Source organism: Coregonus lavaretus (genome assembly GCF_964263955.1).
Source record: "Coregonus lavaretus genome assembly, chromosome: 17".
NCBI lineage: Eukaryota > Metazoa > Chordata > Actinopteri > Salmoniformes > Salmonidae > Coregonus > Coregonus lavaretus.
In genome coordinates this window covers 22,459,320-22,475,680 of record NC_140004.1, presented here as the reverse complement: position 1 = coordinate 22,475,680, position 16,361 = coordinate 22,459,320, and positions in this window count along the sequence as shown.

Here is a 16,361-nt window from a genome sequence, read left to right as displayed (position 1 = left end):
ATAGACATCTCCCTTTTCATTCTGTGGCCTTCAAATTATTTAACCGATGAATCACTGATACTTTCATGCTGTACATACTTTTTGAGTTGTTCCATATACTGTTACAGATGGTATTGGAATTGCACATAAAACATACAAAAGCATTTATATTGTTTGTCACCCCTTTGTCACACATCATTGTTTCACACTTCTTCACATATACAATCACTTCTCAGCCCTGAGGAAAGTTGACAGGTTTCTTGACTGGGCAAGTGCGTTAAGTTGTTTGTTTACACGCTCTAACACAATTTGTGGTCAAGTCTCTTTAACAAGTGTAGACCGCAAGTCAAGACACCCCCAGCTGCAAAGGAAACCAGTGTCCTCCCTCTAGTACACCAGCACTAAACATAATTGATTGTTATCGTGACACAACTCACGCCAGCTAGTACATTGAAGAATGGCATGCCATCCGCCATGCTATTTGTCATCGTAGTTCCTTCTATGGCCAGTTCTCTAATAACAGTTTCCGAATGCCTTTTACTGACTCAGTGTGTATCTTTCATAATGACAATGTAATTGCCGTTTCTCTGATTCATTGTGGTGAGGACAGTACAGCCACTTGCCTTTTTGTGTTCCAAAACAAAACAATGTTTACATAATCCATTGCCAATTAGGAAATTGTTTCTAGGAAATGACAACCGGCATCTGTTTAGTATTTATCTTGGATAAACATTTAGATTTATGTTTGAATTAAGATCGTATTCAAATGGTTAGAAGAATACAAACAGAACATGAGGGACACCTCTTCCATAATGGTAATTAATGATGAAAAGAAACATCTGATATTTACTTATGGCTTCCATGGATCATGATCTTCATTGATGCAGCAGTTTAGTTTAGGTACCTTGGTCAAGGACATGCCTGTAGGATCAATCCATTGCTGAAGCAGTAACTGCTTTACTGGCTGCAGGAAGAATAGGTGGATTTAATAGAATATACAGTGCATTCAGAAAGTATTCAGACCCCTTGACTTTTTCCTCATTTTGTTATGTTACAGCCTTATTCTAAAATCGATTAAATCGTATTTTCCCCCTCATCAATTTACACACAATACCCCATAATGACAAAGCAAAAACAGGTGTTTAGATTTTTTTAGCAAATGTATTAAAAATACAAAACTGAAATATCACATTTACATAAGTATTCAGACCCTTTACTCAGTACTTTGTTGAAGCACCTTTGACAGCGATTACAGCCTCAAGTCTTCTTGGGTATGACGCTACAAGCTTGGCACACCTGTAATTCGGGAGTTTCTCCCATTCTTCTCTGCAGATCGTCTCAAGCTCTGTCAGGTTGGATGGGGAGTGTCGCTGCACAGCTATTTTCAGAGATGTTAGATTGGGTTCAAGTCCGGGCTCTGGCTGGACCACTCAAGGACATTCAGAAACTTGTCCCGAAGCCACTCCTGCGTTGTCTTGGCTGTGTGCTTAGGGTCATTGTCCTGTTGGAAGGTGAACCTTCGCCCCAGTCTGTGTTCCTGAGCGCTCTGGAGCAGGTCCTCTCTGTACTTTGCTCCGTTCATCTTTCCCTCGATCCTGACTAGTCTCCCAGTCCCTGCCGCTGAAAAACATCCCCCCAGCATGATACTGCCATCACCATGCTTCACCGTAGGGATGGTGCCAGGTTTCCTCCAGACGTGAAGCTTGGCATTCAGGATGAAGAGTTCAATCTTGGTTTCATCAGACCAGAGAATCTTGTTTCTCATGGTCTGAGAGTCCTTTAGGTGCCTTTTGGCAAACTCCAAGCTGGCTGTCATGTGCCTTTTACTGAGGAGTGGCTTCCGTCTGGCCACTTTATCGAAATGTTTTGGTACCCTTCCCCAGATCTGTGCCTCAACACAATCCTGTCTCAGAGCTCTACGGACAATTCCTTTGACCTCATGGCTTGGTTTCTGCTCTGACATGCACTGTCAACTGTGGGACATTATATAGACAGGTGTGTGCCTTTCCAAATAATGTCCAATCAATTGAATTTACAACAGGTGGACTCCAATCAAGTTGTAGAAACATCCGTGGTCAGTGGCGTGTACAGCGAGTGACATGTCATATTATTTTTGGCCAAACAGCATCAGATACATGGGCTTCAGAAACTAAGACAGAGGGGTGCTGTTTGCCTTGCTCGGATGCTTTCTCTGGTGAAATAGATTCATCCTCTTGCGAATTGAAGGAAAATTATAAAACACGGATAGACACGAATGAGAAATTGTTTATTTATTTATTGTTAACATTTTTGGAGAAGCCTGGCTTCTCTTGGCATCCATGAAAACATGGCACTTATGGTGTTTGAAATAGATGTCCCTTTCTATTTGAATGGCGGGTGTAGAGTGTACTGTTCGGATGCTGGACTTATTTTAGAATAGACGAACGTGTGCAGGTAACCTGGTTAACCTACTGTTTGAAGGGATTTGTTTGACAATCAGATGAAAACATGACTGGTTGTGTTCATGACCAGTGGTGTAAAGTACTTAAGTAAAAAATACTTGAAAGTACTACTTAATTAGTTTTTTGGGGTATCTGAACTGTACTTTACTATTTTTATTTTTTGACTACTTTTTTATTTTACTCCAATACATTCCTAAAGAAAATTATGTACTTTTTACTCCATACATTTTCCCTGACACCCAAAAGTACTCGTTACATTTAGAATGCTTAGCAGGACAGGAAAATGGTCTAATTCACATACTTATCAAGAGAACATTCCTGGTCATCCCTACTGCCTCTGATCTGGCAGACTCACTAAACACATGCTTTGTTTGTAAATTATGTCTGAGTGTTGGAGCGTGCCCCTGGCTATCCGAAAATGAAAAAAACAAGAAAATGGTGCCGTATGGTTTGCTTAATATAAGGAATTTGAAATTATTTATACCTTTACTTTTACTTTTGATACTTAAGTTTCAGCTACGACAGAGCCTGGATTCAAACCAGGATCTCTAGTGGCACAGCTAGCACTGCGATGCAGTACCTTAGACCACTGCGCCACTCGGGAGAAATGTACCAAACCTAAGCTGAAGCATTTAATGTTTTGAATCATCATAATTATATTGAAAGAATCCACCTTGCATCGATTATGGTTCAAAATGTTATTGCCCCCCTAAACTGAGTCTGTGCCCCACCTTGGCCACCCCATTTAAAATGTTCTGGACGCGCCACTGATTACAGTATGTTTAGTAAGTTGTCTTTATTAATCATAGTTTAAGAAGGGAAAAAAAGTTAATTAAATATGTACTCAGTGTTCTTGTGGCATAGTGGAAGTCTGGCTGTCTGCATCCATACTCATTTGTTACCTGGGCAATAAATGCTCTCTCTAAGGTAAATGTTCCATTAGACAGAAACTAATAGGTACCTTTTAGATGCTTAATTGAATTGCATTTAAAGCATGTACTTCTCTCTGTCATCATGATGCATTACCACTAACTCTCGGTGTCCTCTCCAGAGTGAGTCCCTCCCTCTTCCCCTGTATCCTCTTACTGTATGTCATTCTTTGTTCAAGGCTCTGTGGTGCCGTACGGCTCAGAGAGGAAGCAGGGTAGTGGGGAGGGCAGAGGGGAAAGGTAAGAGGGGACAGAGCACTGAACACTGTGCTTAACCGGGGTGGTGGCAGAGAGGCCCGGTTGGCCGGTTTTGAATGCATCAGGGGAGAGACTGTGTGAACGAGATGATAGCTTGACAGCCGCTCATTTGTCTTTCCGTGAGAAGATGCCATGGATGAATCCGGAACTAGTGCTAGTCCAGCGGCTGGGCATGGTGACTGGCACAGTCTGAGGTGTTGATGGAGGAATGGGCCTGATAGGAGTACAGCTTTTTTACCCTTCCACACTGGACAGACTGTTGACATAATTTCTGGAGACTGTATTCCCCTATCATGGCTGTGATTTATTTCACACAAATGCTTGGGAAACTTGTGGCATGTGCCTAAGCCAAAGATAAATAGCCATTGATGAGTAACTGCACATGGTCTCCTAAATTTAGCAGTTTACTTCAATGGATCTATTTCATTGTGTTGACCTTCCCCCTCTTTGCAGTGAACGTTTTTAAATTGGGTAATTCTAGATCCATTATTCTGAACCAACCAACTAGTAACAACTGTTCAACTGCTCTCGCTGACACAGGTGCATATCTGTTCAAGGTCTTTCTTCACTTTTACTGTACTCTTGCCCATGACAAACAAACTCTGCATCCTTGGAGAGGTTTAAGAGCAGCAACTCAATTCTTCATAGGAGGGAAACCCAGTTTGCAAAATGCAGAGGTTCTACAGTAGCTGCTCAATGCAGTGTCAGCCAGTAAATCATGGGAGCCGTCAGAGAGCGTTAGTTCAAGTTCAAGTTAGTTTTTTTGTCATATACACATGATATACGTGGAGTACACAGTGCAACAAAATGTTTACTTGCAGGTTCACCTCTCAAAACTGCAACAACCGTAGGAAAGTAATTAAAGTTCTCCAATCTCCTTTTCACCTAATTTAACACCTGATTTACTTAACAAAAGGCACATCTCAATAGGTGGTCAAGGTAAGTCATGACATGACACAAGTGGGAAGTGGGCCTTTCCTCTTTTGTTCTCTACTGCTCCTCTATTGTTCCTCAAGCGAGGGGGAGGCTGATGACATCACAACTTCCCATCAGACCAACTCCTTGAAAGCCCTACTCCAGGGGTAGGCAACCCTGTTCCTGGAGTGTCACAGGTACTGCAGGATTTTGTTCCAACTAGGCACCACACCTGATCAGCTGAGCTAATTGATCAGTTCAATGATTGCCTAAATTCAACACACCTGGTCTTCCAGGTCGGCCTGCGGCACTCTAGGACCAGGGTTGCCTACCCCTGCCCTACTCTTTGAAGTTTGCAGTTTAGTCTAAAAACATATTTTTGCTCAAAACATATCCTTCAGTGTGTGTACTTTACTGTATACTTGGGATATCGCTTTTCAACAGCAAAAGTTAAAAAATCGCTGGGGGACGTCTTTAAGTGATTAAAGAGTACTACAAAATAAAAGTTAAATGAATACAAAATGGGATAAAAACTTAGCAAAAATATAATGTTCTGGGGAATTATGTAATAGATTGTGCACAAATTAATAGACATTGTGCAGTAATTTGAATAGGAGTCCAGTAGCAGCAGTCATGGAGTGTGTTTGTAGTTAGTGTATGTGTTTCTGTGTGTGTTCGAGCCTATGTGTGAGTGTGTGTGAGTGAGTGCATGCATGCATGGTAGGGTGCAGGGAGTCAGTGCAAGAGACTGTTGTTGTGCCGGCGGTATGTCCCGGTTCAGTTCAGGAATCTGATGGCTTTTGGGAGGTCCAGGACCCGATGCTCCGGTACCGTTTGCCGGACGGTAACAGAGTGAATAGTCCGTGGCTGGGGTCCCTGATGATGTTGCGAGCCTTCCTCAAGAACCGCTTGGAGTCGATGTCCTGTATGGTTGGGAGCACGGCTCCAGTGAAGTACTGGGCCGTCTTCACTAGCCGCTGAAGAGCCTTGCAGTCGTGAACAAAGCAGTTTCCGTACCAGGCTGTGATCCAGCCGGGCAGGACGCCTTCGATGGTGCTGCGTTAGAATTTGGAGGGGGGTAGGGGGGGAGCATGCCACATTTCTTCAGCCGCCTGAGAAAGTAGCGCCCTGTTTATCACACGCCCTTAAAGGAGAAGTTTTTTTTTTTTACAACCAAATCTCTATTTTTGATGTAAATAGAATGTAATAGAAGGGTCCAGACATCTTCTTTTGTGATTTCACATGTTTATGAGACTTACCCAAACAGCAAATTACTTCCTCATCCTAGTTGTGTAGTATGGGGGCCCCGAAAAAACATGAAAAAAATCTCCCAAAACACCCCAAAACGACCTTTTAGAAACGGCAAAGGTCTCAGTATGGTGATGCAGGTCTTTAGATGTACCCAAGAAGTTGTAATTCCAAACTTTATCCACAATGTTATATTCCCTTTTGTGCGACTCAAAGGGATTTGCTGTTTGGGGTAAGTTTCTCTAAACCTTGAAATCACAAAAAAAAGTGCCTGGACCCTTCTACACTGAGTGTACAAAACATTAAGAACACCTTCCTATTATTGAGGTGCACCCCCCCTTGAAAGCGTTCCACAGGTTGCTGGCCCATGGTGACTCCAATGCTTCCCACAGTTGTGTCAAGTTGGCAGGGTGGTGGACCATTCTTGATACACACGGGAAACTGTTGAGCTTGAAAAACCCAGCAGCGTTGCAGTTCTTGACAGACACAAACAGGTGCGCCTAGCACCTACTACCATATCCCATTTAAAGGCACTTAAATATTTTGGTTTGCCAATCCATGACTCAATTGTCTCAAGGCTTAAAAATCATTATTTAACCTGTCTCCTCCCCTTCATCTACACTGATTGAAGTGGATTTAACAAGTGACATCAATAAGGGATCATAGCTTTCACCTGGATTCACCTGGTTGTCTATGTTATGGAAAGAGCAGGTGTCCTTAATGTTTTGTACACTCAGTGTATAACATGCTATTTACATAAAGAATTGAGATTTGGTTGTAAAAAAGAAAACTTCTCCTTTAAACAGGGTTAGAAAGCCTGTTTATCACACACCCTGCCCATGGCATAGGAATGTTTCCTTCATTACTATGGAAACCTTTACGATGATGTGATCCAATTAGGTAGTGCTCTCACACAACTGTTGCTGTCTCTGTTCTTAGATGACCTACTAAAGTGGCCTATGGCAATGGATCAAAAACCTCGTAAAGCAGATTAGAAATCTCGGAAGAAAAGAGCTATCTCACTGGGCAAAAATGGGTTGAATCAACGTGATGACGTTGAATCAATGTGGGAAACTGATTGGATTTGCAAAAGTTTTTTCACCCAACCTTTAACCTAAATCCAACGACATGGTGAAATGTTTTGTTGATTTCACATTGAATTCACGTTAGTTGACAACTCAACCAAATGTAAATCAAAACTAGACATTGAACTGACATCTGTGATCAGTGGGGTGTGTATTTTCATGAATTCATGAATATGAAATTGTTTTAGGCTTTCATTTTGAGTAATGTGCTTGACACACGTTTAAGTGAGTCTGTGTTGCAACTGGACAACAAAATAAAAACAGGGGTTTTCATACATTAATAATCTGATGGAAATGTTATGGTATGTTGGGATGTATGTCAGGCACTGCAGGCGTCCTAAATCCCTGTAGATTGTAGCCTTATACTGACGTTTCCAGCTGTGCTTATTTCTCAAGGAGACACCACCCCATAGGTCTCCAGGAGGCTTTAGGCTTTAGGTGTCACGTTCGTTGATAGAAGGATTGGACCAAGGTGCAGCGTGGTATGCGTACATGTTCATTTATTATATAAACACCGACAAAACAACAAAAGCAACGTAACATGAAGTTCTAAAGGCTAAACATCAAACAAGCCAAACACACAGAAACAAAATCCCACAACTAAAGGTAGGCAAAATGGCTACCTAAGTATGATCCCCAATCAGAGACAACGATCGACAGCTGCCTCTGATTGGGAACCACACCCGGCCAACATAGAAATACATAACATAGAATTCACACCCTGACCAAACCAACTAGAGAAAACCGGGCTCTCAAGGTCAGGGTGTGACATTAGGTCAGTCAAACAAAAATGTAATTGAAATCACATCATATTACGGAATCAGTATAAACAAATAGGCCAATAGAGGGAAAGTTTGTTATTCTGTCCAATTTATTTTAACAATTTCCAGCAGTTCACCCTAAATTGATCAGTAATCCCACTATAGGGATTAATTAAGATCAGGTTCCCATGGGTTCAAAGACGGGCTTGACTTATCCAGGACAGAGATTTAAAAAATGTTTTACACTTAACTCCTTCCGCATTTCTCGAATGCTGTGACTGCTGTTTATCTGAAGTTTACAAGTGCCTAGATTAAGTTTGTTAGAGGCTTTTTTTACACAGGAAATTCTCCATTAGCATGAGAAGCTAATCAAGACAACAGGGGGAAAAGAGGAAACTGCAAGTGCAAAACAGTCTGACCCTCCCACCCTGATGTGACTACCACACAAGAGGCCTCTCCACTTATCTGCCATTGATCAGAGCATAATACCAGGGTCTTTGCACCGCTAACTGAGAAAGCACAATAATTCTCAGTGACATATTTCTGTTATGGTCCCGTATATTAATCAGTGCTAACTACAGATTCCTCATCAGAGTCAGTTCTGGGCCCTTGGGAGCAATGGCATGTAGTATGAATGTTCTCTCCAGCAAGCCAATCCAATAATTGCTCAACAATGCAATGAGCTCCATGATTTGTGATGCATAAGAGGTCAAATCCGAGAAAGTGAATGTAACAGCGTGTTTTGCAGTGCATTCCTCGTTTTCTCAAGAGATGTTGCATAACACTCCATTGACTCATTGACTGTTTTTTTTTTATAGGTAGTTTTCCAAAATATACATATACCCTTTGGGAGTTGTCACACTAGCATTTAATTTATGTCATCTGTATTACCTTTTATGACCTGTTCTTTACTATTATTGTTTTTTGCATCGGAGGATCCATCTTCTCTGATGTCAAGTCTAAAACTGATGCTTGCACACATCATATTCCACATCATATTTACTGTTACAACAACAGACGTAGACCTCCAATAGGTGGGTCACTGTACTGGCTACACTCTTGGTTTCACCCTGCTTGTGAATGGTTCTGGACAATGTAAGTGGGAGAGAACTGGCAGGTTTCTTCTGCCTTGGCCACGAGCAGAGTGGTCCCTCTAGTGAGAGCAGATGCTGAATGAGATCAGGGGGTTTAGGGGGAGTTCTGACAGAACGTTGTTTAGCCTTCCACAGCTATCAGGTCGTGGGGAAATCACGCACATTACCCTGTGAGTGGAACCACATGCTGGGGTTTCTGGAGCCCTCCATAGAGAAGACTGTGTTCAGTGAACACTGTATGCTCACCAATGCCCTCTATCCTTCCACAGTCCTCCCTAGAGGCAGTTCCAGGTCAAACAGCATGGTTATTATTGGGGTCATCGGACCATGGAGTTCTGATAACCACCTAAATGCATACATATGGTTTCTCTCTGGATCATATGGTACAGTGTATTTACAGTGGGGGTTTCCTTTGAACACCTTGCAAATGTCGAAGTAGGGTTTTCCTGTTATCTTAAAGAGGAATCGAATAAGACAAACAAAGATTGACCACAGTGTATGCTTGTGTTGGACTTGCATGTATTTATGTGCATGTGTGGACTGTGTGTGTGTACAGTTCATATTTGGAGAAGGGCTGATGACCTGCCAAGGAGCTGGGACATTGCTGTCAATCAAGTTGTAATCAACTCAGGAAACCCCTTCTCCACAGCTTGACTCCCTTACCTTCTAATTAGAGCTATAATACGTGTGGAGCTGGGCTTATATTTTAGTTTTTGAGTAACAAGGTATGACAGGCTTCCACAGCTTCCAAGTCCATTACAGGTCCATGGCTAGTGCATATTAGACATAATGCCAGTAAACACAGTCATCGTCAGGAGAAAATAAGAGAATGCTGCTACACTAGTTTCAAATGAAAACTCATCGTCACAACATGTCACGCAAACAATGCAACATTGACCTGTAATACACTGTGATACTTTGATCATTTCTTGATGTGGGTCGTTCCACCAATTTGGTGCCTTTTGAGAAGTGTTACTTGGTCAATAGAAACGTTTTATTTCATCAAAAGTTTTCATTCTGTCATAAAGAGCACATGTTCAACAGGTTTTTCCATCTCAAAAGGTTTTAAAAAATATATACAATAGTAAGTGACTAGTGCCAAATAAGAAAAAGGGTTAACCGTAACAGGGTTGACGATTTCACCTACAATCCTGTGTAGCTCAGTTGGTAGAGCATGGCACTTGCAATGCCAGGGTTATCGGTTCGATTCCCATGGGTGGCCAGCATGAAAAAAAAAAAAAAAGTGTATGCACTCACTAACTGTAAGTTGCTCTGGATAAGAGTGTCTTCAAAATGACTAAAATTTCAAATGAATCAACCATAAATCCCCTTGTGACGGGGGAATGGAAGCTTGTTGTGAGTGGCAATTGAATGGAAGCTTCACACAACAACATGAAAACAGTTGTAGCCTGTCTATCTATGGGTAACAGGGTTGATGTGTTATGCTTGACCCACTCAGTTTTCCACCAGATAATGGCCAAAAGAAGTGGAACAAGCTCACCTGCTTTTACACTATTATTTGACTATTAGATGTTCAATGTTTATTTAGAAAAAATATTTTAAAAGGAATAGTTTCACCATATTAAATAGAGTTCAGTTCGCGTAACATGGTTGACCTTAAAATGAGGGACAGACTAATCACATTAAATGAATAATAGTCTTCAGAAAATGACTTTGTCAAGGCAACAAAATAACTAGGACTTTACAATGATGGTGAAAACTTAGATAAATGTTGGGGTTAAGTGGTTAAAATCTTCCTAGAAGTCACAGAGGGTGCACAGAGCGACATGTCAAAATGCAGAATTTTGGCACTTTAGAAAGTTTATTCATATTAAAAATAAAATGTATTGAATTCTCCATGTGGTAGCTTGAATTGATTGATGCGTCTTGCTGTCCTCGCGTATCTTGGTTTTGGCCAGTAGCCTATCTCTGTCAGTGTTCACATCGAACCACACCTCCTTTTGGAGCATATACCACCGGTTTTCAAGTCCTGGTTCACTTGGTCTGGTGCCAGCACAATGGGTAGCTGCAGGAACAAGGTTTGAGATCCCATGGCATACACTCTTAAAGAAAAGGGATCCAAAAGGGTTCTTCGGCTGTCTCCATAGAAGAACCCTTTTCGGTTCCAGGTATAACTATTTTGGGTTCCATGTAGAACCCTCTGTGGAAAGGGTTATACATGGAACCATAAAGGGTTCTTCAAAGGGTTCTCCTATGGGGACAGCCGAAGAACCCTTTTAGGTTCTAGATAGCACCTTTTTTTTCTAAGAGTGTAGAGTTTGGGCGGAATATCACCTTTCGGTCAGTGAGAGCATGCTCCTCAAACAGTGGTTGATGCCTGGAGTGATATAAGTGTTCTTATATTTATTTCTCAGCTACTCATATTAAGCACATGTTCCGAAGTAGCCTACAAAATGGACCAGCGGGAAAGCGCGCGGCCTCCATTCGCTGTTTGAGTGCATACAGATGATTATGTATTTTTTCCCCTGCCCCTGTTCCTGTCCATTTGATAATGGGCCATTCTAAATCGAAACTAATTTTACATATTAGTAGAGACAAGATTAAATTGAAAATTGAGTCTGATGGGTGAAAATATGGTCACTTGATGAGAGAACAGCTGTGCAGCCAGAGGCAAGTAACAGAGCGCAAGCTTTTTTTACTACTTTCTCAAATCATCAATAGCCTATAGTCACACCATACAGCCCATATATGGTTTGATTTCTAAGACATTCTATGGTTTGTATCATTCACAACTAAAGTTGCCAAATAACTCTAAATCTAGCATATAGGACCTGTTTCAAAGTATCACTTTTACGACCAACAAATCAAATCAAATCAAATGTTATTTGTCACATGCGCCGAATAAAACAGGTGTAGACCTTACAGTGAAATGCTTACTTACAAGCCCTTAACCAACATTGCAGTTTTAAGAAAGAATACCATATGCGCACTCGCTCTGTAATGGGAAAAATATTATTTATATTTTATTCAGCTAAGTTCAATTATATTCTTCTTACTATAAAATCAGATAAAATAAAATAATGGCACGGGACTTAAAAGCATTTCTTGTCTGCTAAATGAACAAGCCTACAGCCTATGGCATGGCACATAGCCAGATAACATACGCTACAGTAAGCCAACTCATATTCTGTTCTTCTGAAATACATTCTCTTCATATCATAAGGTTTCTTTAGACCTGACTAAAATAAATAATGGATTTATTGTGATGGTGTATATTAAATTGATTTATAATACTTTTGTTCAATGTAGATGTTCCAAAGGCGCACATCAGCGTCTTGTATGTGTGGAGGCCTGGATATGCTAAATGTGTTTATGTTAATTAACGGTAAATTACTGTGAGACCGGCAGTCTTTTGCATGACAATAACCGGCTGACAAAATGTAATGACCACCACAGCCCTATATGGCACCATCTCTTTAAGAGAGTCATGTCCTGTATGCACTTCCTCTGGATGAGTGAATGTGTCATAGAGCAGAGGAAAGGCTAGGAGGCCATGGTCCACTTGGTCTGGCGCCAGCACAATGGCAGCACAGGACAAAAAGGGATGAGAGAGAGAGAAAGACAGAGACAGAGAGGGGATATTGATCCGAGGGCCTTCAAAAGGGGAGTGGCCCGCGGGCCGCCAGTTTCCCATTCCTGCTTCAATGCATTTCAGCAGAGGAAGGTCAGTGTTCTCTTCTACATGAGATCCAACTGGGTTTATAGTTATCACGACGGTCACTGAGAGGACACTCAGGGGATCATGGTGGTGTGGACCGACTAGAGGATTTTTTGGTTCTTGTATGAGAAGGGTGGAGTGGATTTTGTCCACATTCTCAAAGGCCTGACAGTTTGCTCAAAAACATCACCACACAGAGGCCTAGTTCACAAATATCTACTTCTCTATACTGTACCGTTTCAAATGGTTTTCTTCTTAGAACACATCCGTAAACACATTGAACTGAGATGATCAGGCCATTGGGCACTGTATTTAGCCACAAAGTGATCAGATATGCCTGAGCAGTGAAGTAGCAGTTTAAGAATCTTCGACGGGCTCCAACAGAATGTAAAATATGAAACACATGTTCAAGATATCCAGATTAGTGAAAAGGTCTAGGATTTGTCTTGTAAACACTTCATTCTTACTCATCCAGTATTCCAGATGGCCAGATAGCCTTCATATTGTGTTCCACTGCAGTTGTTCATTATCAGGTGTGTATCTTACTGTATCTTGCTGTTCTGCAGAACAGCCATACTAGACCAGTGCAGTGTTTCAGTGATCTATGGAAAAGTATGGATTTTTTATATATATTTTTTAAATGTATGCACTCACTAACTGTAATTCACTCTGGATAAGAGCGTCTGCTAAATGACTAAAATATAAATGTAAAAATCTAAGCAGGGACACACCCAATTCTCCTGCTCTCCTGCTGTCCTGCCCTGGTACGTAGCTCTCTAGATGTTATTAAGTCTGACACATTGACATGCTCCTCTATAACAGGCAAAGAGAGAGAGATTTAGACAATTCATTTTCCAGTCCAATGTCATTCCTCAATATCGTGAAAGCCTACCTTAAAGTCTGACATCACAATCATTCACTGCTGCCTATTGAGACTGGCCCCACCTTTACAACCACCACCACCCCTTTCTCTGACTGTTTCAATGACCCCTCTTCACTTTCAGCTCAATTAATATGTGGGACAGCGACATAAAAAGTATCTTTATTCAGGCCTACAGAGCTCCATTTGACTGGCCTGGGTCCTGATTGATCATACACGCCACAGCTGTAACTGAATGTTTCCACTGACTTGGCTGGAGCTTGTGTATGTCTTCTGCATGGTGCACAGGCTATAGCAGGTTAAGGTCAGTGTGTGTTTGTGTGCATGCGTGTCACAGGGGCTAACCCAACCTAGTCTCAGAGCATTTCATATTATTCTTTACGTTAATCCGAGAATAATCCATTAAGTATGATATGTTACGTTTTGTGTGGTATGTATTAATTTGTGGATGTCCATCATCCATTTCACATGATATGTTACGAACTACAATTCGTATGATATGTTACTAATTTCGCAAAATGTATAATATGTTCGTAAATAGGCCAAACGTATAATATGTTACAAATTCCAATTTGTTGTAGCTAACATTAGCTAGGTGGCTAATGCTAACGTTAGCTAGCTGGCTAACGTTAGCTAGGCTATGGGTTAGGGTTAAGGTTAGGAGTTAGGTTAAAGGGTTAAGGTTAGAGTTAGGGGAAGGGTTAGCTAACATGCTAAGTAGTTGCAAAGTAGCTAAAAAGTAGTAAGTAGTTGAAAAGTTGCTAATTAGCTAAAAGCTAAAGTTGTCCGTGATGTGATTTGAACATGCAACCTTTGGGTTGCTAGACATTTGCGCTATACGCCCACCTATCCACCTCGACCAACCACCCTCCTTTCGTTTTGGCCTTAAGTAACCTTCTGTCTTATGTAACCATAGTATGAAAAAGTATGAAAATGTATGTACTCACTAACTGTAAGTCGCTCTGGATAAGAGCGTCTGCTAAATGACTAAAATGTAAAATGTAATACCAAACATAGCATATCATACTAAATTGAGTGTCCTGGATTTACATTTACTATGTTACGTCTAGTCTATGAGACCATTCTGGCTAGCCAGAAAGGTGCATTGTAGTTGCTTTTCCCAGCAGAGTACCCCAACTCCCCCAGTAAGTGGCCCAGCAATTACTGGCCAGGTTATTTATAATGATTGTATTTAAAGAGGCCATGCAGAGTAACTCTACAATAACCACCTCAGGTGGGATGCCTGGTATAACCTTAAACCTCCCGAGTGGCGCAGCGGTCTATGGCACTGCATCTCAGTGCTAGAGGCGTCACTACAGACCCTGGTTCGAGTCCAGGCTGTATCACAATCCGGCCGTGATTGGGAGGCCCATAGGGCAGCGCCCAATTGGCCCAGCATCGTCTGGGGTAGGCCGTCATTGTAAATAAGAATTTGTTCTTAACTGACTTGCCTAGTTAAATGTTAAACAACGTATAATGCAATGTCGAAGGGAGAGATCATGTGTGGTTGATGTAGTGACTCTCATGGATCTGTTTATAGATACAGTGGGGGAGATAAGCATCTAGTATATTATCACCACTGTATACCTGATCTCGGCACAATTCCTAACCTCCTGTAACCCAGATCTTGCCATCACTCTGTCCAGCCAGTGGCACATGTTTGTCCTCAGTCGGCTTCCTCCACCCACCCGTTCCTATCTACCTCTCCATCTTCACACCAGAGCCTTCCTGAATGCCCTGTCTCTGTCTGCCCCCTTGGGCTCATACCACTCCAAGGATGGGCAATTCACAGGGCGCCTTCTCACAAAAACTAGTTCAGACAGTCAAAAGTGTGTGTTTACAACATAGTTTCTGTGAGAGTGGGTCTGTTTATGTATATTTTCATTTACATTTTTGACATTTAGCAGAAGCTCTTATCCAGAGCGACTTACAGGAGCAATTAGGGTTAAGTGCCTTGCTTAAGGGCACATAGACAGATTTTTTCACCTAGTCGGCTCGGGGATTAGAACCAGCAACCTTTCGGTTACTGGCACAACGCTCTTACCCACTAAGCTACCTGCCGCCTGTATATGTGAGGTGGGTATATAGTTTGTGGATTGCTTAGTAGTTATGTGTATCAAAGATGGAGATATACTGGATATATGGCCTTTCTAGGTACTCTAGTGAATTTTTTTTTTACAGGATATCTTTGTATGAATGCTACATACTGTATGTTTGCATAATACTACTAAACGTAGCACTTGGTTTGTTGTTGTTCAAAATGTCCTTTACTGATGCTGTGTGTTTCTGCCGTACTAGAACTTGAGGCCCTGTGGCTTGGCAGGGGCTCGGAGGGAGACTTATCTCTCCACACTGTGTACAAGCTGATTATCAGGCTGTCTGAGACACTGTCAGGCCTCTCCTCTCACAGCAACAACACCTTTGGTGGCTTAGTCACCATAATCACCAAGCTTAGGACTGCATGTGAATCCATATGGTGGGAAGAAGTAAATTGTATATCTCACATTCACCTTACAATTAAATGCTTATTTACAAGCACTTTCCCAACTATGCAGAGTTATATAAGAAAAATAAAAAGCATAAGAAATAAAACATAAGAACGAAGTGCCTTCAGAAAGTATTCACACACCTTGACTCTTTCCACATTTTGTTGTGTTACAGCCTGAATTTAAAATGGATTAAATTGAGATGTTTTGTCACTGGCCTACACATAATACCTCATAATGTCAAAGTGGAATTTTGTTTTTAGGCATTTAAAAAAATATATATATAAAAAATTACAAGCTGAGTCAATAAATATTCAACCCGTTTGTTATGGCATTCAACCCCTTTGTTATGGCAAGCCTAAATAAGTTCAGGAGTAAAAATGTGCTTAACAAGTCACATAATAAGTTGCATGGACTAACCCTAACCTCATCTCTGTACCCCACACATACAATTATCTCGAAGGTCCCTCAGTCGAGCAGTGAATGTCAAACACAGATTCAACCACAAAGACCAGGGAGGTTTTCCAATGCCTTGCAAAGAAGGGCACCTATTGGTAGATGTGTAAAAAAAAAAGCAGGCATTGAATATCCCTTTGAGCATGGTGA